The 24,954-nt window shown below is 45.7% G+C and overlaps 1 protein-coding gene across 2 annotated transcripts in view; it reads right to left on the bottom strand.

Annotated features, from left to right (window-relative positions):
* LOC135401104 (glutamate receptor ionotropic, kainate 2-like) overlaps nt 1-24,954 on the bottom strand; it is a 174,022-nt gene that overhangs the window by 73,605 nt on the left and 75,463 nt on the right. The window contains exon 1 of one of the 2 annotated variants that reach the window (XM_064633283.1): nt 34-150. The exons of the other annotated variant lie outside the window; for it this stretch is intronic. The gene's annotated coding sequence lies outside the window, so the exon portion shown is untranslated. Of the gene's footprint in view, nt 1-33; nt 151-24,954 lie in introns of those variants that run through there. 2 annotated transcript variants of the gene reach the window in all.

Here is a 24,954-nt window from a genome sequence, read left to right as displayed (position 1 = left end):
CTATTCACATGAAGTCATCTTGTGGAACTTAACGATTGTAGGTAACATGTCCTAGATTATGAGCAGAAGAAAGGAAGACAAGTCAATTCGTGTCTCTTCCTCATAGTCGACGACATGGGCCTACAGGTTCATTACACCAGCGCACGTGCTTCTCACTTCTTCGGCTTAACGATTGTTTCGCGGAAAGAAACCTTGCACCACTGCCGTAGCGGCGCATCCCCCCTCCCCCCTTTTTCAGCGACTGCTGCTTTTCACATAATAAGTCTCCTTCAGTTATACAAATTCGTAATTGTTTAAAATCCAATGTATTTACAATAAACGTTAGCCCTTTTATTTAATTTCGAAGTTTTCTGTGCAAACGTCTCTTCATATTTTGTAAGCATACATTCAGCGAGTCAGGCATGAACATGGCTCTATAAAAGCGTATTTATAATATGATACTAAGTGCTGAAGAGAGAACGTACTCAAGATACAGTACGTGGAATAGTAAGTAACCCAAACAGAGTAGTAAAAAAAAAAAGTTAAGTACGTATAAGACACTCGCTAATTGCTGTTTCGTCTTCTTCTCTTTTTGTGCATATACATTATTGTCTCATTGTAGGAGTTGCGCTTCGCAGTGTTCGTTAATCAGCTTTCCTCTTTTGTGAACAATAATCAATAATCTATTTGGTCACTAAGTTGTCCTCCACAATGCTCTGGGAAAAAAAAGAAGAAACGTGGAATCAAGGGCACCTTGATGTGAAGCTGAACATGCTACTACATGAACATGCTACGACCAAACGAAATGTAATAAGTGAATCGAGTAATAGATACTCAAAAAGGTATCTGAAACAGGGTACAGACACCTCTTCCAAGAAGTACTGAGTGAGATACTAAAATAGGTAACACGAACAGTATACAGAATTTTGAATACGGTATTGATGGCACGTACAAGTCTGCACAAAATTTACTTTGAACAACCTCACCGAGGTAACAGGATAGATACACATGATGTACATATATACCTAAGCTATTTAGAAACCGGAAGAGAGCGGATAGCTAAAGTATACAAGCGGATATAGCGGTATATAGCCTCCACTTGAGCGGAATGCTTCCATTATCATACTATGTATTCGCATGTTCCTGCTTTCTACATATCTAGTTCAGATATAACAGTTTGGAGTCTATTTACACGAATGTCTCACACACATCATTTTCACTCTGTTGAACAGCTGCACAATTCAGCCTTCTAGGCTCTCCGGATGTTTACCCTGAGTTTTACTACGGACAACGCAAGGCGAATGTCAGCAGAGTTTCCGGTGAAGTAAGGCCGGCGACATACTATCCCTCTGCTAGGCAGTACGCTACATGCAAGCAGGTCTGCTCTTTACGGAGCTTCCAAGTATCCCTCTCTCTCCTATTGTACGTGGAGCGACCCCATTGGTCCCTCTGTGAACGCACCCTCTTGCTGGATTGTGAGTAGACCGAGCCTTTGTCACGTAGTTTTCCCAAGGTTTACTCTCAAACTGCTATAGCGTTCAACACTCCGCTACGCAACCAGCCGATAACTCAACGAGTCAGAATAAGCAGTAATAATGATAATAACAGGAAGTAGATTTACACGTAAGGTGAGTAGGCGACCATTTATGTGGCCACATGCATAGATATGACTATTTATGTGGCTATTTATCTGGTACATGCAGTACCACTTATAGAGACAAAGCAGTGATCGCTTGGGCGGTCACCTCCCAGTTCCGGCGTGGAATATCATCGCTTGGGCGACGTGACGTAACATGTGCCGAAGAGTCTACCAATCACGACCGTAACTACATAGGCCGTAGACAAATGTCGGCACTGTTCCCTGTGAAGTCGGCCCAGGACGCACGATCGCCCCCCCCCCCCCTGCGATAGCCGTAAAGTTGCGCCGATTACGGCAAGCAGTGCCATGGTCACCACCATGCATCGCCACCATCCGTCACCACCGCAGAGAGGAGGCTGTGAGCAGGCTTACTGTGTCAACACACTTGGAAATGAGCATCACGTCATAGAACGCTTCTAGCCAACCATCGTCTCGAATAATATCGTTATCTTCCCTGGTTTGTTGAAAACGGAAGGCGTACCCCTTTTTTGTGACAATTATGAACGAGGGGGGGGAGAATATATATTTATTGAACGACAAAACTGTCACGCCTCCCGTTTTCAACAAATTAGGGCAGATAACGATATCATTCGAAATGATGGTTGGCTAGACGCGTGCTATGCGATGAAGTTCATTTGTAAGAGTGTAGGTGGCGAAGGCTACATGCTGTACGTGCCGCAGGGTACGACTGCGGATAATTTCGACCACCTGGGGTTCTTTAACGCGCGCCGGCGGAACTCTCCGACACTCGGTGATGGAAGCAATGTTTACCTCCCCGACATTGCTACCATCTTCGACGAGGAATGAAAAAGAAGAAGCTGTGTGTTCTGAGATCCCACGGGGCTGATTTCCACGTTTCTCCACAACTCTCTCTGCATTGCAAACGTGCTTTCCTGTCTAGTTCGTCGGGAAGGAACAGCTAACGGAAATGAACGGTCACGGGTCGGCTGCATGTAGAGTTATTCTGCTCGCCGACCCGAAGAAAGAACTAGGAAAGGTCACGACAGAAAAGACGTTTCCTTTCAGCTCTCTTCGTGTGACTTTCTTCCCAAAGAAGCCGTAAACGAGCACATTCGCAAAGGCGCTGGCTGAACTATTGATTTTCAATTGAAAAAAAAAGAGAAAAGGAATAGGAAAACCTAGGCCCATAGTATTCTCCTCTTTGTCTGGATCTGAAATGTTAAGCCCCGATGACTTTTTCGGACTCTCGGAAACTCTAAGGGAAGATGACGTTTACATTAAGGGGCCGAATAAATGACAGGTTCCGGGTCGTTTATGCATGTACTTTCTCTTTCACTATACCATTTCCTCTTCCGATTACTGGACACTCCATACTGTTCTCGGATGAATATCAGGCATATCTTCCCAGTATCGATCGAGACATATACCGAATTTAGTGTATACCAGCTTAACGCGGGCAACATTGCAAAGTGAAAGTACCCACAGTGTACCTTAAACAGCCTATAGTCGTGTGCTGCAATCGGGATGAAAGACGTCCGCCCAACATGTGTCACGTGTTGATTCCACGTGCAAAGTTTCGTAATTTTGGAGGAAGACTGAACGCACACAGTTCCGAACAGTCGCATTATTAATATTAATAACAGTCGTATTATTCACTCGGCTTTGTTATCCCGTTCCGTTCGCAGTAATGCAAGCGAAACGGGATTAACCCGTATCTTCCTTCTTTTTTTTTACTCTGTCCGTCGTCATAATCATCATCATCATCATCATCACCCGTTGTGTTGTTCGTGATCTTGATTGACAGATCGAAAAAAAGAAAAAGAAAATGTGGAGATGCGTTCGCGATCCTTGTGCGAACGATATTGCTTTTCAAGCGTTCTCTGAAATTCAAATGCCCCAGGAAAAAAAGTACTAACACCAAAAATCGAACCTACGTAGACCCACCTGCTTTCCCTCCGGTTTAGGGATGCTATCCACGCCGTTATTTTGATTTTCATTGATTCCTGGGCGTTGTGGGACTCACGTGTTTGTGTCGTACATGTTTCCAGCTTGCCTCGGCATATTCTCGTTGTCTTTGCCTTTGTTCCCTTCTCAAGAAGGGTGCAAGGAAAGAAAGAAAGGAAGAACGAAATAAAGAAAGAAAGAAAGCAAAGGAGTTTAACATACTTGTAACGATAGTTTGCACGCATAGAGCATTTACGTTGTTATCGTCTTAGTTAAAAGCAAAGTGTAATCGGGGCAGTTACTTGTGTAATTAGGTAATTATGTTAATAAAATATTCTGAACAAAAGGAGCGACCTGTGATTGGTTTCTGCAATCAGTTTCCTTTTGAGTTGTTGGACAGCGCTGTGCGCTTGAGTGCACTCTTAAAAACGGAACTTCGGGGCATGGTATTTCCTATAACCAGCCGTCGTTGTGAACGACATCGTTGGCCATAGAAAAGCGGTGTACGCCTTTTTGTTACACTTACGTGGTTAATCCAACAATTCCTGCCTTTCAAGTGCTAACCGAACTTAAAACGGACTTCGGCATGGAACCACTTCTCCGCCATAAACGTCTCACTGCTCGGCTGTTCCTCATTCACAAGATATATCACAACACATGCGGTCGACCACGTCGTTTTGTATATTCCGACTACACCGGCTGGTCGCGAACACATCCACAAAATCAGAGTGCATGCCTCTTTGTCACACGACTTCTTTCCTAAAGTCTTATCGCCCAAGTACGACGGAATCTTCTGTCGGAAAGTATTGCTCTCATATCCGACCGTTACGTGTTACGGGCTAACGAGGGGCGGGGCACTCGTCGGGAAGGGCACGTGATAAAACACGTGCACGGCGACCGTAACGACGATGAAGCAATTAAGCCTACCAAGGGGCTTAATCGCTTCATCGTCGTTACGGTCGTTACAAGCTAACGAGTGGCGGGAAATTCAAAAAGGTGGGCACGTGACACATTGCGCGTGACGTGTACCACGGCCTTCACGTATCGCGCGAAGAGCGCCGTGCACGTGTTTTATCACATGCCCACCTTTTTAAATTTACCGCCCGCCTTTTTGAATTTCCCGCCACTCGTTAGCTTGTAACGACCGTAACGACGATGAAGCGATTAAGCCCCCATCTTCAAACCATCTCTTGTCCATCGCATATATAGTAACTAGATTACTCAGATATTGAGAGTAGAGAGAGGGTGCAGGTAAGCTTCGTCATGACGTAGGAAAACCGAAAGGCACGAAAAAAAAGAAAAGGAAAACCAAGATATTGCCACGACCCACGATCACATCACATTCTAATCTAGTGTGCGCAAGGCTTTTTTGTGATTTGTCATTCTTGTATAATTGTATGTCCCCCGGTATGCAACTCCCCAGTGGGCTCTTTAACGTATGATAGATAAGTAAATAAATAATTTGATTCACACAAAAAGGCGTAGCATAGCATGCGGTGAAGTTCTGTTTTAGAACTGTATCGAAACGGCATTTGCGTTGCCAGAGAACCAAGGCAAGTTACGACGCTGAATCAGTTTCTAGTCGTCCCTAAATAACTGCTACCCAGTTAGACACGCGTACATTCGCAAACAAATCTTTATGCGCACTCAGTGCTGCTGATGGGAGAATTCGTGCAGCCTCCCTTGTAAAGTAAAAGCAAAAATAGATAATACTTCGCAGCTCGGCTATAGGATAATGCTTGTGCATATAATGCTACAGTAAATCGGGATGAGAGTTACGGCAAACATTATTTGCGTACGCCGTTAGGATCTGAAAGAACGCGAGATCTCTGTAGCCTTCTATTTTGCATAACAAAAGTACGCTCTGCGGTATATATGAATGCTCTATGCGAGGATTTGAAAGAACACACTAGTTACACAATGGAGGATCCTAAGTTTCTGAAGGATAGTGCGTAGGTGTCCGTGTCTGACTATTATGCGGATTTGTCTGCAGCGTTGTCACAGAAAACCCTTAGGGATGTTCGGGAGGATTTTTCCTGGAGACGTCAGCGACAATTCTGCAGTGTGCTTTGGGAATGGTTGGGAAATAGCAAGCTGCCGACTCACACAACATATCCCTTTCGACTATTCTGAGACGTCGGACCCGTGTTCCTACGACTCGTGTAGAGAGCAGGAATCATGTGGAACTGCCGGGTTCCATGGTTGCTCACACATGCTCACACATTGCGAAGGGCGCGCGCGCACACACACAGTCGACCTGCAGATGTTCATGATAACCTTTCAGTTTAATGTGTATATGCTAATTCGCATGACCGCGTTATCTAGAAGCGTCGCCATCGGAGTATAGGTATCGCGTAAAATGAGTACTGGATGGAATGAGATGGGATGGCTAGTAGGCACGTGACCATTCTGCAGTGCACAGCGTCCATGCACAGGAATCTGGATGCGCCACCTGACATGTCAAACTATCAAAATATACTTTTCTGAAAATTATGGAGTCAGCGCTAGGTATTTTCGACGATTTGTTTTCTTCCGATTTTTGTTTTTCCTTTCCGTCCTTTCTCTATTTTTTCTTTCTTTTTTTTTTTTGCCGTAATCTATGGTAACTCCCTTAGTCGATTTTCAGTCGCGATGAATTGAATTTTCCGAATTGAAATATAAAAAAAAAATTCCGAGTCAACGTAACGCTTTTGTTTGTTTTGTCAGGAACGTATCTGGAGGTAATAACAACTGTCTCTGGCTGTATCTTCTACATCCACACGCGCGCGTTACCTATTATCCTGCAACCGGTATCTCTCTCAAAGATTGATTATCTAGCGCCACTCGCGATAACTTGGGTACCCTGTCTTTGCTCTCCCTGCTCGGCCCTGTCCTGCACATCCAGGGGGCGGTTACGACTACCCTCATGAGCCTCTCTCGTGCCACCGGCCTCTCGACCAGCCTCTAAGGCCCATTTTGTGTGTGTGTGTGTGGTTTTTGTTTGACGATGATGATGATGATTGTTTTTGTTTATTTTCTCTTAAATGAATAGCAAGTAGCCGTACGCCTGACTAGCCTTTCCTTTCCCTTTCTTTCTTTCTTTTTTTTTCAATAAACATGTCCCCCACACACACTCACACACACACACACACACACACGGTTAATAAAAGGAGCTTCGGAGCACAAATTTTCTACCACCCAATCACGCACTCCATTTCATCAAACGCAATTGCTTCGATCGCGTGACTCCTTTCGCGGACTCTATCTTTCCCATCACTTTTTCCGTCATCAAATTAAGCAAAGGATAGCCATTTACCAGTGACAAATTGTTGCCCGGCAAATGCATTTTCTCTTTCGACTGAAAACGACGACGAGGCAAGTATCAACTCGGGGAATCTATACTATGGCGATGCGCGCAAAACGAATCGATGTCAACATCTTTACAGCGCCGATGCCATCCCTAAATGACAGCCACCGCAGCCAGAGGGATTCCATCTTCCACGCTACAAGAACCCAGGCTCCCCACGGAGGCGCTGACAGAGCCACCCTCTCCCACGTGGCATGAGCGATCGAACTTTGGACGCTGTAATCCATAAACCCATCAAGTTTGACGCCACTTTCTTCCCGTGGCTGTTACTTGCGGAAAGTGTCCAGACTAATCATCCATAGCGCGTTCACCTTTATGATGGCCTTATTGAGTTGCTGAGGAATTTTAAAAGTTGAGCGGAACCGACGTTATTTGTTGCGCCGTGCGAGTGCGAGATCGATACATATTGGCTGCACATATTGGCTGCACGGTACTATCGGGTAATGCTCGAGTGCACTTGCAAGGCTACAGTGAAGCCTTTGTGCGTCGCATGGACGCGCTCCGCCCTGAGTCTTAGCTCCGCGGTGTCGTTATGACTTCGCCCAGAGTGACCAGGCGTCAAGAAGTGACATTTGCAAACCTATTCGGTTTTTGTGTTAGAAGATCGGATGGAGTAAACGGCGGGTGTAATCCAAGACGTTATGAACCGACGTACAGATTTAAACGGCAGATGATGATGATGACGGCGTAGGGTGATTCAGGACGACCTAGTTACTTGCACGCCCTATACGATTTGGAGCACGTTCCTTGACTGTAGGAGCACTGAGTTATCGGCTATTTTGGTGGATATGAAAGCGGTCAACTATCGCCTGCAGAGAGCGCGGAGGAAGAGGAAAGGACACTGGCCAGCACGACCTCCAGTTCTAGGGCGATTCTCCTCTGCTTGAAGCAGCCTATTTAACGTCCTTATTAGATGGGTGTCAACATTATTCGGGGGGCGTTCAATATAGGCGTGCATCCTATTCCTTCGTGCTCACAGAGGCGGAGGAGGGGCATCGGGCACGATAGGAGGTACGGAACATTGAGAGAACCCTTACAATTGTCCCAACAACGAAGCGACTCCATACATGGCTGGAAAGCTTTCGAACGCGAGGACGAACCCACCGGAAGCAGTTTTTTTTTTATTATTGATGTAGGGATACTCGTGAATAATTTCTGGTTACACAGACGAACAGAATGCGAAGCCAATGGTTACGTAACCCGATCGGTTTTTCTTTCTTTTTCTTTTTGTTTATTTTGGGATTCTTTCTTTTTTGGAATAGCAAGCTGACAGTTCCATTTTTCTTTTCATCCTATTAAGCATATGCCCCTCAGTAGGACACGAAGCGTACGAAGCGGATGGTTGTATTAACAGAGTCGAGTGCGCGCCCATTGCTTACGTCTGTACATAACCAAATCGTGTACGAAGCGAGTGGTTACATAACAGTATCGAATACGACGCGAATAGTTACACACCCAAAGCAAATGCGAAGCGAATAGTTTAATAGTCTAATAGAGGCGGATATGATGCAGATGGTTATATTATATAGCCTGCAGCACATATATAGTATATAGCAAACAGCCTGCAGTAAACACACAGATACACAGCATGCATGCGGATATATCCAAACGATGGGGGGCGGGGGGGATATATGTTTATTATTTTAAAAAATGAGGGAAAGGTTAGCTTGCGTTACGGCGGCTTGATAATCCCAGCAAAGAAAGGGAAAAAAAGAAAAGAAAAACCAAAACGAACAAACCAAAACGGAAAACAACCAAACGAACCTTCGTCGTGAAGCAGCGCTCACTTTGTTTCATACCTTTCCTTCTGGCGTCTTAGCGTTAAGAACCCTACATTAGGAAACCATTCGAACTTGGAAGAGACCTCACTTCGATTCGCAATTCCAACTTAATATAGATTTGTTAGTGTCGGTATTCGAAATTCAAATATTCGCGGATCTCTAACACTAAACAACCAGAAACGAAGTGTAGGTTGAACATTTCGTGAATCATCTATCTAAACCGTTTGTAACCTATCCAACGAGACCCCTTATTACACTGTCTTTGGGGTCCCTGATAACAGTAGTACGAGAAAGCCCTCGTGATAATGATATGGGAATTTGCCAGAAATCGCAGCGAATGATAATCTAAGAGCAGACGCGAAATTATCATGGCGAGGTAGGAAGCAGTTCCCGATTGACGGACGCTTTAACATGGCAAGGCCGCTTCATATGGAAAATAAGATTTCGATCTCCGGTGCGCAGACGACCGTTGAAAAGGAACGGGGACCTAGGGGAAATTCGGCAGGGGAAATGCAAATCGTTGGGGCATGACGGCAGATATATGCCCGAGTGATGGTCCAACGGGCTCAATGCTTGTAGACTGCGTACTGCCTGATGTATACTGCAAAAACAACATCGTATGACTTCGTGTCGGATATAGACGTTCTCCCGCTTGGTTGCTAGGTGCATTATGGGAGAGCTTCTGCCGGAAACTGAAAACTTCGGATGTTTTGTGAACTCTGTTGAGCTGATATAGATGTATAGGATATCGATCGGAACGTGTAAGTTCGGCGGACGGTGTGTGATACAGGGTTTGAGTCCGCGGTCGGTTGGGCGTGCAACGAAATTCCACACCTAAGAAGAGGCTCACGCAGTGGCAGCGTCAGCCATTCAGCCTTCTGCGTATCAATGTCTTTCGCACCTCAGATAGCTTATATCTTTTTCTACTCTGCATGCTTCGTTATGGGAGGCCATTTTCGTTTTCTCATTATTTGTGGATCGTTTTTTTTCCCTTTCTCATGCATGAGAAGGGAATACAGGGACTAAAAAAATCAGCGTGTCCTACTCTGTCCTTACGCTATGCGCTTTGCAAGCAGGCCGACTGTCTGCGCTGCACCGCAGTGTTTCCCTTACCGCGCGTGCTCGGAGAACGACTTCCATTGCTCTTTCCCCCAAATAAGGAGATAACGGCTCGACGCGAGGCGAACGTACACTATCCTGTGGAGGGTCACTTGAAGAGAATCCTACGAGTACGTCCTTATTGGTGCCCTGTGAGTGGAAAGACGTGCTTCGTCGCGTGATTTCTCCATACTTTTACCTCTTCTCATGCGTCACAATGTGATCGCATATTTCGCTGCTTTCAGCACAGGTTACCAGCGAACACTTTAACTATACTAGAAGTCCACAATTATCCACTAGGATACATGGATACATGTGCATGGGGATAGTGGACTTCTAGAATCCTCTGTGCATGATCTTGGGATAATTGTAAACAGTGGATAATTATGGACTACTAGTGAATATGGGGTGGGGTGAGAATTTATGTTAGGAGTAGCAGGAGTAGCAGTAGCAGAAGAGTTCAATTTCCTCTCGATTTTGTTTTCCTTACGAACAAACTAACTTCATTCTCAAATCTCACATGTTTCGCGTGTAATGGGGGTAGTGTACTGCTCTCCACCGGTGAATCACCCCAGGCCATAGATTTTTTTTTTAATTCCGCGTTAGGGCCGCGAAGCAACTGTGGCTAGAAGCGCCGTACAGACGTGGACAGATGGAGAGAGGCCAGCAGGGAGGAGTGGGGGACAGGGGGTTAGTTTGCGTACTGGGTCGACTTCAGGGTGAACTGTGCCGACATTCGTCTGGAGAGTCTTCGGAAAACCCAGGGAAAACCTCAGACAGCACAGTAGACGGTAGGATTCGAACCCACCACCTCCCAGTCTTCAGCACGACCTTGGCTACCACCAACGAGCGGCCACCTTGGCCCACTCGGCCATGCCGCTCGTCCAGGTCATGAGTCACGATTTATTCGTCGTTGTTATTGTTTACCAGGGATATGCGCAAGATTTTCAACCTATGGGGTATTTGAATGTTGCACGGGAAGCGTGATATGCGCATGTGCTGGCTTTTCATTTCATTTCATTTCATTTCATTTCTTCATAACCCAAAGGCCCTAAAAGGGCAAGTTCGCGTTTCTTTTCTTCTTTCTTCTTTCGCGCTTCTTTCTTTTCCAAAAGGCAAAGCCTGACGTGGTACCTGAGCCATGGGCAGTCAGTGCCTGTTTAGCACAATACACATGCAAATACATTAAGTACACATATGGGTACAAAATACGCAAAGGTGAAAACGGGTAATTTCTCAAAAACACAAAGATACAATCCCACAATACAAATCCCATACAATGGAATTTGAATAATACAATGGGATACAAATCCCATACAATCCTACAGCAATTGGTAAAATGCAATAATACCAAAGGTCTGGATACACACACCCCCGACCCCCCCCCAAAAAAACAAAAAACAAAAAAATGAATGGCTCAAAACTATCGCATTTTTGTTGTAGTACACGTACTCGTCTCTTCAGCAATTACGCTTAAAATAAATGAGTATTGTCAGAGTTTTTAAACCTGTCTTGACTTGCGCACGAGATGATTCTAGATTTATGAAGAACGACAAAAACTACTACATGAATGACGATCGGATGAGGTGATTGAGTTGAGTTGAGTGGATTAGAAAAGAAAAAAAAATTGAGAAATAGGCACTCATTACGAGAGCCGCCTACTCCAGATCACTTAGGAAAGCACAAATGGCTATCTAGAATAAAACCAATGAGTGACAAAGACTCTCAGTCAGTCACTCACACACACTGTCCACACACGCTGTCCACACACACTGTCCACACACACTGTCAGTCACACTGTGTCCACCAACTTGGAGTCTGCGCAAAATCGCAGAAACGCTTGCATGGCGTGAATTGATGACCGGGTGTCCAAGGGCCCAGAGCCTTAACGACATAAAATGGTCTGCCATCCAGCCGAGCTAAGGAAGCTTGTAGATATTGTCTGTGCTGCTGGTACCGTGGACAGGATAATAGGATATGTTCAGTGTCCTCAACAGTCCCATAGGTGCTACAGTTGGGTGAATCCGCCTTTCCAAGCTTGTGAAGAATACGTCGGCTGTAGGGCACGTTGAGGCGGAGCCGGTGGGTGGTAAAGTGACGCAAACGGCCTAGGGGACGATGTCAGGAAAGTAGAGGCAAGCTCCGGGTCAACGCGGTGTAGCAGCGAGGCGCGAGCCCCGCCGGAGAGCCACTGTGCCTCAGCCAGTTGGCGACACAAAGCAGTCAACATGGCCCTAGCGTCTGACTGTCGGAAATATATGAGTCGTGACGCACGCTTCTGATGTGCTCTGCGTGCCACCGCGTCAGCCGTATCATGCCCAGGTATGACGAAGATCGTTGATTTCTTAGGCGATTTGAGGCTTTGTTTGTATCTGTCCCTTCTTGTTGTTCCAGCCTCAGAACATCAGTTTCTCTCATGCCCAGGTATGCCGCAGTTTCCTGGAATCCATTGAAAGACCATGTCGTGTCCAGCAGCCACCGCCTCTGCGCGTAGTCTCACAACATCAGCAACTACAGGGTTGCCAGCACTGGTAGTTCGTGCAGAAACGAGGGACTGCAGCCGACGCTATATATTTCATAGCCATGAGCAGAGCGTACAATTCAGCTGCTGTCGACGATGTCGCATGGGACAAACGCACTCCACTTTCAACACCATAGGCAGGTGTGACAAATGCACTCCCCGATCCAGTCGTTGTAGTGGAGCCATCTGTGTATACTACCACTCGGTCTTGGATGTTATGTATTAAGTCGGCAGTCAGCTGCCGCTGGGCACAGATAGGTACAAATTTCTTCACAGAGAGATTCGGAACCGTCAGCCTCACCCTCGGGATCGCTGTACTCCAGACAGGAAGCGGTGACTTGAGCCGCCTATGTCGGGGTATAGTACCACGGTATGGTTGGAGAGCTTGTGAGATGAGGTGATTCACCGCAACAATTGCGGTACCATACCTCAGTGCATGTGGGTTAACATATGAGTGGGATGACGATGAAAAAGGTCAGGCATACACAGTCACACACACGCATGACACACGCAAATGAGATATTATACACGCGCGTATATGCACGCGCGTGCGTCGTAACTGATCGGTATAGTACATAGTATATTTATGAGGTCTCCAAATTTGTTCAGGAAATACGGTAGTAACTATGACTTTGCCTGTCTAGCATAATTAGTCCTAAGCAGGGTTGCGGAGTTGCCACTCTGGATTTGAAATGATCCCAGAGTCATTCCATTGTTTCATTGTCATTAGGTATTAAGTGTGCACTGTTACCCAGGCCTTTAGCGGCGTTCACGGGCACCTAAAAAAATAAAGTTAAACTGAAATTCCAGATTTATCAAAGCCCGGAATAGAATTGGGATGGAATGGAATTGGGATAGAATGGAATTGGGATGGAATGGAATTGGGATGGAATGGCGGACACTGTCCTAGAAATGGAATAGGAATGAAATTACGCATTTTTCGCAGGAATTGAATTGGAATGGAATGGTCCCTGTGCCCCAGTGGAAGTTTTGGTTTAAACCTGCTGGGGCAAGGACACCTGCTGCAAGGAGACTTTTGTTTGCTTGACAGCTTTTGGGAATAGCAAGCCCACACCGTGGCTAACCTTTCCCTTCTCTCTTTTTTTTTTACTTTGCATTAAACATATCCCCCCCCCCCCCACTGCTATTTTCTGCTCTCACGCCCTCTGTACCGCACCTGCACACGGTCAAGAGTGAAATAACCTTGTTTTTGCGCGTTTTCCGTGCTTGGTAATGTCAATCTCCCCTAGCACTGCTGGACTTACAAGTATACGGTTATCGGTCCCTTTCTTTTATTGAAAGAGTTAAAGGAATGGAATGGAATGGGGTTCCCAATCCATTCCAGGAGTGGGAATTGACCATACTTTCCATTCCGAGGAATTGAAAGGAATGGAATGGTTGACCCATTCCGCAACCCTGGTTCGAAGTGCAGGCGTTACAAATCTTCTGACTTCTTTAATACTATGGCAGGACTCCATATAGAGGATTCATCTTGTCCTCCACTGTCAGTGTAGTAATGCATATTCCCAAGTTAAGCAAGAACATTTTCTCCGCAGTAAGGATCGATGCACTGGAAAAAATAAATTGAAGAAGCGTAAACTTTCGCGCATGTAGCTTCGAAAGGCATTAATGGTCGCGGCAATGCATTTGGGCCCCCAAACAGCTATATGGCCACAGAATGGCAAGCTGTCGTACGAATAACGACTGTATGCACACATCCGATGATACACCGAAAAACAAGTCACAACAACGCCATAGTGAAATTGGGAAACGCGACGTTAGCCAAGCCCCCTATATTCGTGACGCGCCTTATCAAATAAATGTGACGCAGGCATCGTGGAGGGAATTGGATTATTCCCCAATTTAATTAGGCTAATCCCCTAGAATGCACGGCAGACGACAAGCAAAGACGGCAACGAAAGCCGCCATAAAAGAGGCTATTTGGAAAATGTTGGCTCTCACACAAAAAACAAACATCCTAGAAGTTTTAGTAAATTTTCCTAAAACCGACGCCAAGGCAGCGAGATAAGCGTTGTTAATGAAGCACACGATGTTTTCGGGTTTTTCTTCTCGTCGCCTTTCCTTTATCTCTTCTTCGTTCCCCTGGTCACAGCTATGTTTTTCTTTTCCTTTTTTCATTCAGCGACTTTCGTGTCAATGGAAAGTTCAACGTAGAAAATAGCGCACTATTATTGGAGGGCAGGTTAGTGAAAGCCTACCATAGGCTGATGTATGCTCAAACGAGAAAACAAACAATCCGGTTACTCTTAGGAAGAGGGCCATCAATTACAAACGCAACGAATAGTGATAACGCTATTATAGTATGGGCAAAAAGTTATTGCGGATGACAGTGATGGAAGGCATGCGTAAAACACCATGAAGAGAACCGAAAGCCTTATGTTTGGATGAAGACAGATATGTAAGTAGGGTCTAGTGCAGAGCAGGCAAGTCATGCGATGTGACATAGAAAAGAGTTCGTACGCGAGCGCCTAGTTGGAAGAATGCTTCAGAAGTACATGAGCTTTAGAATAACCGTTAAAGGAGCAGTGAAACACCGCTTTCCAAAGAAGGACCTTAGAGGTCACACCAAAGTGAAGGTCCGTCGATTACTGTTGTGGAGAGAGAACAAGAGAAGAAAGACAACAAACGAGTGTGGGTTCCCCAGGGGAAGAATTTGACGCTACTGCAGGTCTGATTGAAATAATGACCAGTAATATTTTGATTTTTGGGTTTGGGTACAGAGTACGGCACAGGGTAATAATACTCAATAAACAAAAAACATGCTCATTACGTGCCTTCCTTTGTCTTCATTAAATTTGCCACCCCCAGCTTTCGCATATATTTAACGGCCTCTGGGTGAAGACTTCCGAGGGCCTCTTCATAAATAACGGATGTTAAACGATATTCGGAAGCAAGACACACTAACAAGCTATCTTGTTTTCCGTGCGACACTGCTAATTAATTTTGACCATACACGGCGCCTGTTCGCTCGAACACTGTCGCGCTACAAATGTCAAGAAAGCGAAGAATGGCTCCCCTGTTGATGAAACATGCAAACTAAATGCAGCAGAATGCAACAGCTGCTGTGAAGAAAGACTCCGCTCGCTATTCCGTTTCTCTTCTAGCAAAGAACGCGAGGAGGATGCGAGAAGACCGTTCCACGCTGCTGGCAGTTATATTAGAACGCGCAAGTTTCTACTCAGTTAGCGAAAGAAATAATAATAATAATACGAAGCAACGGCGGAAACGTAACGGCTGTGTATTGCGCCCATATAGAGCTGACACGTACGCGAGAACGAGTCGAGTAGGCGTCTGCCTCGCAAAGAATGTGCTGCGGTACATGATTCATGGCACTCGTGTTTGCGCATGCTCGCGCTTGAACGGGCATAACAGCGCGTTAGGGAAGGAGTTGGACAAGGGAGAGGAGATTCATGATTCCGTCATTCCGTTTCACCATATTACCTCGCCTGGAATAGAGTAGAATATCGCGTCACCGCTCGGAAATCAGGAGGACCTCGGTTCGATTCCTTGTGCCTGCACCTTCTTCCTGAGTTATTAGTGCGTTAGCATTAGGCGTGTCAAAATGGTAAAAGCTGTATGTATGGGTGTGGTGTGTCTGTGTATGAGATGGTGAAGCGTGAAGCCTCGCCGAGGCAGAGGTATAAATCGACATGTAAAGGGGATATAAGATGGCAAATGTAAATGGAGGAAAATGATTTCAAATTGTAGTAGTTGAAGTTAATTAAGAGTATGAGGTAGGTAATTAAAGGTAACTAGAGGTAATTAAAGCAAGAAAATTGAGTTTAAAGGTAATGAATCTCGGATATATGTAATTAAGAGAAAGGTTAAATGGAACTAAAGATGACCGAAGGTAACCGTAGGTTACCGGAGGTAATTAAATGCAATTAACGTCAATTAAAGGGAAATTGAGAGTAATTAAAGCAAGTAAACGTAATTACGGGAAATTAAATGAAATTCAAGGTTACCTCACCTTAGCTACCCCACCTACCTACCTACCGAAGGTAACCGCAGGTTACCTTCGGTAATTAAAGGGTAACTGAAGGTAATTGAGGCTAACTAAATGGACCTACATATAGTACCGTATTTTCACACGTATTAGCCGCACCGCAGATAAGCCGCGGGACTCGTTTTTTGATACATTTTGAAAATGTTTTTGCAGATAAGCCGCACTCGCAGATAAGCCGCGGGTAATACGACGCGACCGCTTTGCGCGCTAAACCAATGATGCACAAAGAAAATCAATAGAGACCCTCAACGCTCGTCGACGCCATACTCCCTGCCAGATGCCCTGTTCCCGTACTGGTCCGTCGACGACTTTTAGTTCGAAGCCGTTGTCGTAGCTGTGCCTCCGCGATGGAGCCATGCCTTACCTATAACTGCCGTGTCCACGAATGCTGCTGCTCAGGTCAAATGAGAACTGACGCTTAGCTGACCACGTTTTATCCCGATGTCAGGTGTATGAACCCTTCCTGTGGGTCTGCCGACAAAGGAGACCGTAGGGAAGGCCATAAACAATGTGGTTCACATTCCGGTATCGGCATGATGTATAACAAAGGAGGTCAGTCCTAGTGGTCTACTAAGATCGGATTCTGCCCTTGTTGCATGTTTTTTGTGGATTGACGAGTTAGTGGTGTTCCAGGAGACATTAATCACTGTCACCCCTTTTGTTAAAGCTGCGTCAGGGAACGTATTCTGAAGGTCAGTCCACTCGAATGTACACCCGCCCCTGTTCGGTATTGTTCGTGCACTGGCAGGGCGGTCCTGTTCCGAAAAACATGAGGCACTGTCGGCTCTTTCGTTTAATCCGGGGTATAGGGAAAATACCAGGGAAAAATAGCCATCAGATAAGCCGCACCCGTGGATAAGCCGCAGAGCGTCCGCGAAAAAAAAATCGCGCATAAGCCGCGGCTAATACGCGTGAAAATACGGTAATCAGAGGTGGGCACCCTCACGAGGGCGTGCGAGGGTGAGGGTTTCCTCACCCTCACCTCACGATATTTGAGGTGAGGTGAGGTGAGGTGAGGGCCAATTTTTCTGGTGATGTTTGAGGTGAGGTGAGGTGAGGGAAATTTTCAAAAAAATTTTGAGGTGAGGAAAATTTTCAAAGTTTTTGAGGTGAGGTGAGCTGAGGTTGACTAAGCAATTTCATGAGTTCAATTTCGAAAATGTATTTCAATGGCAAATTGATGAAACTATTTGTATTTGGTGACAAACTAAATGTCCAGAAGAAATTTGTTAACCCCATATTTTTACGTTAAGCCGTTTTCTTATAATGGTCAAATGACACGTTTCGTGCCGCACCCTGTATGCACTCACGCTTGAGATATATGCATTTACATTGGCAGTCACTCAAAGCCAACGCGCATCGAATACACAAATAGCTTTAAAAAATTGAGCTGAGGTGAGATGAAAAAAACATTTCGGAACAAATTTTTGAGGTGGGGTGAGGTGAGGAAAATTTAGGAAAAAATTTTGAGGTGAGGTGATGTGAGGTGACGAAAAGTCTCAAAAATTCCTTTGAGGTGAGGTGAGGAAAATTTTTCAAAACATTTTTGAGGTGAGGTGAGGAAAATTTCGAAAAACATTTGAGGTGAGGTGAGGAAAATTTTTCTCCGAGAAAATTGAGGTGAGGGCGAGGCTAGTGAGGACAAACGCCCACCTCTGATAGTAATTGAAAGCGTCGAACCGGAAGTCAAGTATAGCCAGGAGGCGGACAACTGGAAGTCACATTAGGCCGGAAGTGGATACCCGAAAGTCAAGTATGGACCGGAAAAGGCGCTTTATGCCAACGCATTTCACGAGCTGGAGGAGCAGCACCCTACCCCATTACGAAACGGATGATCAACAACAACAACAAAAATAAATGATGACGATGAGATGAGGTGTTTCACCGCGGTGGTGCAGTACCCTATCCCATTGCACGTGAAACATTATGTGAAGATGATTAAGGATGGTGTGAAAATACGGATGATGAGCATTCTTCATCTACCTATCGTTTTCATACAAACAACCTTTCATGACCATAAAAGACTACACGTCCTCACACTTCGAGCGAAACACCAGGAAAGGCCAACTTAAGATTGTGCAAGGAATTCGGTCGGTACTGCACAGACTTGTCGGTGATATTTTACACAGGTGTCTGCTGCTCTGCGAAAGCGGAGACACCTGCCACCAAAGTCGCCCTCAAAGACCTATCCTATCAGCGTATAGGGTTAGCACGATCGTGTACACACACGCACATCGGAAATGCGTACGCAATTGCATAGAGAATGGTGAGGTGCGAATTGATCCCTGCGTCTGGGCTCCCAGTGGCAGATCATTAGCTCGTAATTGGGCTCGCTTATTGGCCAGGAAGATACGCCTGTCGACCAGCCTCATTCGTTACGGTAGCTGATTATGAGCTGCAGGAGCTTATGCCCCGTGTAGGAGGGTTTTCCTACAAATGACTTTCGTGTTAATCGTTGCCCAACGTCGTTTATTATTCACAGTACCTGAAGACTATACGAGCTCCTGCGTAGGTTTAAGCGTGTTGAGCGCATATACCCCTAATTTTGTTCCCAAATGTATCTTCGTTCCCCAACGTTTTCCTAAGTCATAAATTGTCTTTATTCTTTTGGAACACGCTGAAGACAGCTCAACGTAGTATCAACGATGACTACACCAATGTTAACCTTAGCAGGGCTACTCCACCAGAGAAATTATACGGTTGCGCAACCAGGTACCGCCTATATGGGACTTCTACTGTTGCGGAATAACGCAGTATCCCAAGAAATACAACATACTGGCCCGATATTGGCTAGGATATTGGCAATACTGGTCGAATATACGACCAATATTGGAGGTGTGCAGATAGTATTCTACTGTACTATTTGCGTGGTTCGTTTCGCTAAAGACAAAGTCAACGTGCAAGGAATTGTTATGTTATTTTGTTTTGTTTTCTCAGCACGCTTGTGATAACTCTTACATGAGCAGCCCGGAAGCCGAACAAGCCTTGCGATCAGTAGGAGCCGGTGGTGGTGGTGAAAGGTCTCGCCGTTGTGGGCCTCACAGAGGTGGGCAACGTCACGACTAACGCCCTTGGAGATCATGTGTGTCCTGGGCCGACTTCTAAGGAAACTGTGCAGACATGTCTAAAACCGTCAGAGGAAAACCCAGGAAAAACCCCAGACAGCACAGGCGGTACCCGGATTCGAGCCCGAGTACCTCCCAGTCTTGACGTGACATCGTCAGAACGCTAACCATGAGCCACGCGAGCTGGTCAGTATAGGAGTCACTAGGACCGCCACAGGAAACTATCAGCAGAGAGCCTTCACACTACAACAGCCTATCAGCAGTCAGCTAGTCAGCCTGGGAGAGACTCAAACAAGCGCACTACACCATCGTTCTACGCCAGCAATGGAGCGATAGAGAAACTTCACACTCATCATTTAAATAAAGTTGTTTGTTGTTCGAGGCCAGTAACAAAGTAAGCGCATCTATAATATGGCACCACGTGCTTCAAACAACGAAGTGGAGAGGGTGACAGAAACAGGCCCTCCACGTGATACCACCATGACGCTACTCACTACTCATGCCGCTCGCCATCTGCTCTGAAAGGCGAAGCGGAGATGGGCGACCGAAGCAAGCGCATCACGTGATACCACATTCATGCCACTCGCCATCCGCTCTGAAAGGCGAAGCGGAGAAGGGCCACCGAAGCGAGCGCATCACGTGATACAATCTGATCTAGCTCCTTTGTCTGATCTCCTATTTGCAGAATGCACTCAACAGTAAAACCAAACACAAAGACAAACATCCAAGCAGGGAAGTTTGCCAGTGAGCCTGCGACGTGCTGTTACTTCGTATGGGTTAAAATCCCACGAAGGCCTCAAATAGCCATGGAAAAGTAAAATTATCCATTATATTTTCCCAAACCAACCCAAGCCTGCCTAAATCTCGAGGCTTTGTGGCAAGCTTGGTTGTGCTAGCCCCATAGTAAAATCCACACGGCTTAGACGCGCACTCTTCTACGTGTGGTTTATTTTCTCATAGCTACGATAAAAGCATTACCCATTCAGGGTGCCCAGTCAGGCTATTTCAAGTTACGCTGCATTAGTCGGAATTTAACGTCGCGTTGGCGTGTGGGGCATGCCTACTTCTATCGAAAATTTGCATATCTGGGAATGTATTCAGAAGACACCATTAGTGATGGTGATGATGATTGAAAGAAAAAACTGGGGATTGTAGCCCTCATCACAAGGGCCGGCTACCCCAGATCACCTAAGGAAAGGAATGCCAGACACATCCACCCATACCCACTGGAGATGTCGCGAAGCGGCGACGAACGCCACAGACAGGGTCACAGCCCGTCTAACAGCTTGGGGTCCCTTAAAAACTGTGTAACTGCTCGCAAAGCTGGCAGTTGAGTGCTCGTTGGCCATGGGCTCAGCACCTTCCGCACTCCGAAGGGTCGATTGTCAACCCAGCCTAACGCCGCCTTCTGCAGCGGGTTGACCCCGGACTAGCCCTGGTCCTCCCAACATCCATGCCACGGCAGCTTACGTCATTGTTTCACAGGCTCCGGCTAAATGTACCATACAGTGCAAGACTTCTGTACAGGCTTGGGAAGGCGGACTTTCCTAATTGACCAGTCTGAGACACCATTAGTAGTAGTACCTATAATCTCCTATAAGTACCTATAAATCTTTGAGAGCGGTACTCAAGATGATGATTTTTATTCGACTCGGTTGTTGGAGCTAAACATTGCAGAGGGGTGAAACTTACCTCCTTGAAACCGTCATGTATAGTCAAATAAGATACATTCATATAAGAAAACCTGGGGGCGTTGTGAGATAGGCGCTGGGAAAACTTCTGAAGCTTAATCATGACGCCGTGTTACACTTCACTCGCTTAGGTATGACGCGAATATTTTCCAAGGAACATCTTACGTGTCCAGCTACTAACCGCAATAAAAGCAGCTACGTTTTTTTTTCTTTTTTTCATGACATAAAATATTGGTTTATTATCCGAGCTTCTGCTTCAACGCTACTGCGCTGCGGTCAACAACAACCTCGATAAAGGAAGATATAGGACGCTGGCATAAACGCTTTCGAAAACGTTCCTAGGGGGAAAGATAAAAAGAAAAAAAAAATATATATATACGTATATATATCCCGGAGCATGAAATCGATGTGTTCGCCGGGGTATGCTGCAACCAGCTCTTGCACATCACTGGAGATAGCTGCAACTAGACATGCACGAGCTACTACGCGAGGACGTACTTGAGGTACAGTATAGCGATACTTGAAAAACAAAGTAATTAGGGTAGAGCAGCAAATACTTGAAGAACCACTTAAGGTACATTTAGGATACTCCAGTATTGGACACAGTATTGGCCCGTTGCATGAGTTCCATTTCACAGTGTTCGTCAGTCACCCCTCCCCCCACCCACCCCTTTCTTGGGAGCCAACGCTGCGACCACCGTGGCTGCGACAGACGAGTTCAGGATTGTTTTGGGTGTTCACTACCGCACTATTTTCTGTGTCGTCAGTCAAATAATGAGACCCCGTATTTCGCCTACCAAGACAATCCCGACGCCTTTGGCGAGGCAAAACCATACATGCATACAAGATAAAGTTGAACCAAAAAAAAAAAAGAAGTAAATAAACGAAGAAAGCCCCTTTTTTGTATACTACTACGTGTATCACGAATGGCTGCTTTTGGATCGCATTGGCTTGTTGTGACTTGTCTGCTTTTTGCTTCCTTATGTGTCGAAAGGAGGAAAGGGGTGATAAGGCATGGTGCGAAAGACGACTCGAAGGCCCCTCAGGGAGAACCTTTCCGCAGAAGTTAGGAGGGAAGGACATTTGTGGATGAATAATGACGGTCGTGGGACGCAATGCTTCTTGCGCAGAAATTCTATTTACGAAGTTGGGAGGAAAAGAAAGCTTGCGGTGCGCGACGCCATTAGGACTGTGACCACGTCCCGATAAGGCTACCCATTGTAATCCTGCTGCGTTGTTCCGTAAAGTTTAATGCGCATGATGGCGTTGTGCCCGTTGGTGACTGTGCCTACACGACCCGTTGTGCCTGTGCGACTCCGCTCTCCGCCGTCGATATTGGAATAACCAACTTCTGGACAAAATTATATCGCAATATGCCAAGGAAACCAGTGCACAGGTAGACCCAAGGCCTAGGAATGTCTCTTCCAAACCGAATATATTCGAGCAGCTCCGAAGCTGCAAAGATAAGGCCGAGAACAACACCAGAGAAGCTATTAAATAACAACAATAACAATTATATTTTGACGATGAAGTGGGGAGGTTTTCCCACTCTTGGAGTGGAACGCTACCCCATAGCTAGGGGAAATAATATGAGTGATGACAATGATGGTCGGAGTGATAAAGTATACCTCTTCTAAGTGATGTACATGTATTTGGTTCGGTCCAAAAATTCGATTCAGAGGCCTCAAAGGGCTACAATGAAATCTGCTCTCGAGCGACTGGACAACCGAAACTTTGACCTGGTAAAAGTTCCGGGTCCTTGGGCACCTGACAAGAGTGAGGCTTCTTTGGCAGCACTTTTGACTCTTATGCAGAGATGTGTGTTGGAGTCAGTCTATTAGGGCCGTGTGATTCGTTGGAGTCAGTCTATTAGGACCGGGTGATTCATTGTGCGCTACGTTAACGGGTGATTTGGCCTTTGGCCGATAGTTATCGCGAAAGCGGCGGGTTTTTCTTTTCTATTTTTATTTCCTTGGGGGGGAGGGGGGGAGGTCCGTTTAATGAGAGCAGCCGAATTTGTCGTGTGACGAATTCAATCCCTTCCTATTATTTTTTCGTCAACATCAACATCAGCGATTCAGCTTTTATGACTATTCGCGTCGGCCTAAAGTTTTCGTAAGAGTAAAAACCGGGACTAGTGTACCCAAAAGGGGAAATAAGTGGGAGGACGATGATTAGGATACTTGACGTTTCGAGCGGACGCTCTTAATCAGAAAAAGGGGAAACAGAAAGCTAGTGTCGTAGCATATTCAGCATACTGGCCAGCCCGCTAGGAGGCTGTGGAATTCCTTGTGTACCTGGCAGTACTTTTTATCGTTCTAACACCAAAGTTTTTGTCCTCGAAAAAAAAAAAAAGAGAGAGAAAAGAAGAAAAACACAAGCCAAAGCGCGTCCAGGCAAATTCGATAAAGAATGCCATAGAGAGGACAGCAAAGCAACACAGCACAAGCAACAACGGGGGAAAAAAATCGGCTGCATCTCCGGCCATTGTATGAAACACATTTCAATGCGGCAGCTCAAAAGGGTTGCCGTTGGCGGTAAACTTTTGGCGGAACTTCCTTTGAAATGTTATAAAATTTTTAAATAATTTTATTGAAAGTCTTCAAATGCATTGTGAAATCGCTTTATTTATTTTTGAGCTTGTATTGTTGCTGTGGTGGCTACACAGTTTCAGCCCCGCAAACACAATCTGATGATCACCTGGTGGTGGCACGTGACAGTGGCAAGCCGCGTGGTCGTATAAAGCCACGGACTGGCCTACACTAGAGGCACTAAATAAGCTACGCTTCCATAAGCGTAGCTTCCAAATAAGCGTTCCAAATAAGCGTAGCTTATTTAGTGACTCTAGCCTACACGATAGTTAGCCATTAAAAAAAGTTTGTGTCGTCTGCAAGAAGAAAAGTGCAGCGATTCTTGCAGCTACTTTTTTTTTTTTTAACAATATAAGCACTGTATATGATACAAGACTAGGGTTGTTTCCTACGGGTCTCCAAACACAAATTCAGCACACTATAGTTATTCTTAGACGTGTGAAGAGAAGGCAGTAGACAGAAAGAAACGTACTGTCGGTCAGGACTGCGATTGGGAACATGGACCTCCATCATCGGAAAACGCCAAGCAATCACGACACAAACGCTGTCTCTCTTTCTTTCCACGCTTCGCTTTATAATATATCCATAGGCATAAAAGAAGGCGCGTGGAATGTTCCGTGATAACTGCGCAGGAAAAGGCACATCAGCGCACGGCGTACTTTCAAAGGAGAATCACAAAGATAACACGATATTGTTGATGCGCGTGAAACAGGAAAGGAAAGCCTCGCTAATTATCGCAAGTTTGCTTTTTTTTATATCCCGTTTGAGAGCAACAGATGTCCGTGTTCCGCGCGGAGTGAGAAAGACAAAGACTGCGCTCACGAATGAAATGATCAAAAAGCGAAAGCAAGAAGCAGAAGTACGAGTACATGCTTGCTCTTCGCCCGCGTAGTTGCGCCGCCATAGAAACATGCTGTATATTCCTGCAGTCTGTTGCTCGCGAGCGATGCACAGCTTATGGAGAGTGCTTTAACTATTTGTTTGATAATCTTCTGGCACAATGCTCCCTCTTAGCAAAGCTGCGTTGTTGAAGGTTTGCAAAGTTATTCCGCTTATGCGCACAGCATCGATGAGAGACGGATATAAGTGTGAATGAGTGTGAGTGTGTGTGCGAGTGGACGTGAGTGGGTGTTTCCAACACCGATTGTATGCGCAGTACCCGAGCATATCGTTTCCATAAGTATGAGACTCGCGTTTTCTGCTGGCCTTTCACGAGATTTTGTGCTAATCTGTTCCGCAGAGAGCATTTGAAGGATCATGCTATTCAATCGGTTGTGCCATTCGTTACGTTTCGCGTGGCATGGTTTCGTG

Source organism: Ornithodoros turicata, chromosome 7 (assembly GCF_037126465.1).
Source record: "Ornithodoros turicata isolate Travis chromosome 7, ASM3712646v1, whole genome shotgun sequence".
In the NCBI taxonomy this organism is placed as follows: domain Eukaryota; kingdom Metazoa; phylum Arthropoda; class Arachnida; order Ixodida; family Argasidae; genus Ornithodoros; species Ornithodoros turicata.
Note: the sequence above shows the minus strand (reverse complement) of the source record. Positions and strands in the feature narration are given on the sequence as shown.